General features: G+C 36.5%; 1 non-coding gene across 1 annotated transcript; it reads left to right on the forward strand.

Moving 5' to 3' along the window:
* Positions 1-835: 835 nt before the first annotated feature.
* On the forward strand, positions 836-908 carry TRNAY-AUA (transfer RNA tyrosine (anticodon AUA)). Its single transcript has one exon. It is a non-coding gene; the product is annotated as a tRNA-Tyr (tRNA).
* The last annotated feature ends 2803 nt before the right edge of the window (positions 909-3711 follow it).

The following is a 3711-nucleotide window of genomic DNA, read 5'->3' on the forward strand; positions in this document are numbered from 1 at the left end:
ACTTCCATACAGTTCTCATAAAGAGATATTGCAAAACTGCTGGTGCCATTATTGCCAACTTTTGGTTATGGTTTTATTTAGTGTGTTTGAAAAAGAATGCATCATCTTAAGTCGACAATAAAATTAGTGTCCAAACTCTTTCTCTTAATGAATCAGTTTTGCAAGTAGGCCTACTTTTTCGTCTTGCTCCATCGCTTATTTTTTTTTTTAATTGGCTATTTACGATACCGTACTTTATCTAGTGTCTGAATGAGATGAAGGTGATAATGCCAGCGAAATGAGTCCAGGTTTCAGCACTGGAAATTATTCAGGATTTGCTCTTAATGGGTTGTGAGAAAACCCCGGAAAAAACCTCAGTCAGGTAACTTATTCCAACCAGGATTTGAACCTGGGCCTGCTTGTTTCATGGTCGGACATACTAACCGTTACTTCTCAGTGGTGGACATAATATGGAAATAATAATTACAACAATTTATTTTCGAAACATATGACAGAGTTATTGATATATTCGTCTCGATGACAACAGTAAGGTTACATGATTTTACTAATAAATTATATTAAGCAATATTATAAATTTGAAATATTACAAAAATATCCCTAGACCATTTGCTTGTGTGTAGTTCTGGTCAGAAATATGCACTGCTAGCTGTAATCTGTACAGATTACTGTGCACTTAACTGCGGAATCCCAGCCAAACAGTCACTCAGCTGAGTGCGTCACTTGTACAATGACAGTTGACTTGGACATAAAACGTCAACATATATATGCCTAACTTGGAGTCGCCACAAAGGGAAACATCGAAGGAGGAAGATTCGATCCGGTGCTGTGGATTGAATTCGGCGTAGCTCAGTGGTCAGAGCACTTGGTACATAGAACCAAGGACCTGGGTTCGATCCCCAGCGCCGGAGCGAATTTTTCTCCTCAAATATTAATTGTCAATATTACAGATATTATTCTGTAGGACAAATTAATAAAATCTTTAATAAACTGGAAATACCTCAGTCTGAATTTGTTTCAATTCTGCTAGATGAGTTGACAGATTGTAAATAAGTCACAATTGTCTACATGCCTGAAAGATGATTTTTTCCTTAATTAAGTGCAGAGCAATCTGCTGAAGCACTATGCAAACATGTAAGAATCGGCAAGGACTTCGATTGTTTATCAAAATTTGTTGGTCAGATGTACGATGGAGCAGCAGTCATGACAGTTTATCAAAATTGGTTTGTCAGATTATGATGGAATGGCAGTTTATCAAAATTGGTTTGTCAGATGTATGATGGAGCAGCAGTCATGACAATTTATCAAAATTGGTTGGTCAGATGTATGATGGAGTGGCAGTTTTGACAGTTTATCAAAATTGGTTAGTCAGATGTATGATGGAGCAACAGTCATGGCAGTTTATCAAAATTGGTTAGTCTGATGTATGATGGAGTGGCAGTCATGGCAGTTTATCAAAATTGGTTTGTCAGATTTTGATGGAATGGCAGTTTTGACAGTTTATCAAAATTGGTCAGTCAGATGTATGCTGGAGAAACAGTCATGGCAGTTTATCAAAATTGGTTTGTCAGATTATGATGGAGCAGCAGTCATGACAATTTATCAAAATTGGTTGGTCAGATTATGATGGAATGGCAGTTTTGACAGTTTATCAAAATTGGTTAGTCAGATGTATGATGGAGCAGCAGTCATGGCAGTTTATCAAAATTGGTTTGTCAGATTATGATGGAATGGCAGTTTTGACAGTTTATCAAAATTGGTTAGTCAGATGTATGATGGAGCAGCAGTCATGGCAGTTTATCAAAATTGGTTTGTCAGATTATGATGGAATGGCAGTTTTGACAGTTTATCAAAATTGGTTAGTCAGATGTATGATGGAGCAGCAGTCATGGCAGTTTATCAAAATTGGTTTGTCAGATTATGATGGAATGGCAGTTTTGACAGTTTATCAAAATTGGTTAGTCAGATGTATGCTGGAGCAACAGTCATGGCAGTTTATCAAAATTGGTGTGTCAGATGTATGATAGAGCAGCAGTCATGACAATTTATCAAAATTGGTTTGTCAGATTATGATGGAATGGCAGTTTTGACAGTTTATCAAAATTGGTTAGTCAGATGTATGATGGAGCAGCAGTCATGGCAGTTTATCAAAATTGGTTTGTCAGATTATGATGGAATGGCAGTTTTGACAGTTTATCAAAATTGGTTAGTCAGATGTATGATGGAGCAGCAGTCATGGCAGTTTATCAAAATTGGTTTGTCAGATTATGATGGAATGGCAGTTTTGACAGTTTATCAAAATTGGTTAGTCAGATGTATGCTGGAGCAACAGTCATGGTAGTTTATCAAAATTGGTGTGTCAGATGTATGATAGAGCAGCAGTCATGACAATTTATCAAAATTGGTTGGTCAGATTATGATGGAGTGGCAGTTTTGACAGTTTATCAAAATTGGTTTGTCAGATGTATGATGAAGTGACAGTCAACAAATAACTGGCCTGCAAACGTGAGTACAAGAGATACATCCTTCAGCCACATTTACTCATTGCTACAGGTATGTCTGAAATTTAGTATTACAGCAGTCTGCTTGTAAAACTAAGGACTGCCTCTTATTTTTTAAAAGATTATCTTGGCTATCTATATATTTTCAAAAGAACTCTGCAGTCAAACAGTTCATAGGAGAAAAGATAACCAGAATTATATTCAAGACTCGTGTACACAGTTCAAGGCATGAGGAATGAGTAAAGTTAATGTTTTTTTAATGCTTAATAGAGAACCATGAAGATTGGACTCTATGTAGGTATATCACAGGCATATGGATTCATTAAATTTCTGGTTGACATCAAGAACTATTTTCTTCTTTAGGTTTTCTCAAAAATATTTTGCCATTCACACATAATTTCAACGTAAGTACTTGAAGAGAAAATCCTTGCTATTGAATCTTTTAATACAGAAATGGTAAGATTTCAAGAACAGCTTTTTTTTAATATCTCCCTCCCCCACCTGGAGAAAACATTCAATTCGCACCCCGGGTCCAATTAAAAGTATACTGTAAATGTTCATAGCATATTGCACTGCATTGCAAAAATCCACACGGATCGCTGGGATTTTTTATGAACTATAGCAAATTGTTAACAGGGCAGAACGAGCCGGAGTGGATCGCATAGATGCATCGGCTGACAACCTGGTAGGCGAATTTTTTGCGTGTGATCCACAGGGGCCTGTCCCAGCCTGATCTCAGCATTCACACACAGTTGCGTCACAGCAGGCGGAATTGTGCACTCCACAGTTAGAAGTAACTGGATATGACATTCTTCCAACGCAATTGGTTCACGAAATATGGATTGTTTTTGCAGATAATATTGTAAAATTTCAAGTAATTCAGAATAGGTCTATTTACCATATTATGACATTCTTAAATACCGTATTGGACTTTTTTTTTTTTTCGTCTTTAAGCAAATTTTGAAAAAGAGTACCAGTATCGAATTCTACAAAAATCTTTGCTTTCAGATATCATGACACCATTTACTATGTTTTCGCTTTTTACATCTCTTTTATTTAATTTCATCGTCAAACAGCATTATATTCCTTTTTTCCTCTCATAGATGGCATATTAATTTTCAAATCTGTACACAGTTGGCGCTGCGACAACAATCGATGAGTATCCAATCGTCAGATAATCGATTTACGCGCAAGAAAGGCACAAGTTTCTACT

This window comes from Periplaneta americana, chromosome 9, assembly GCF_040183065.1.
Source record: "Periplaneta americana isolate PAMFEO1 chromosome 9, P.americana_PAMFEO1_priV1, whole genome shotgun sequence".
Taxonomy (NCBI): Eukaryota; Metazoa; Arthropoda; class Insecta; order Blattodea; family Blattidae; genus Periplaneta; species Periplaneta americana.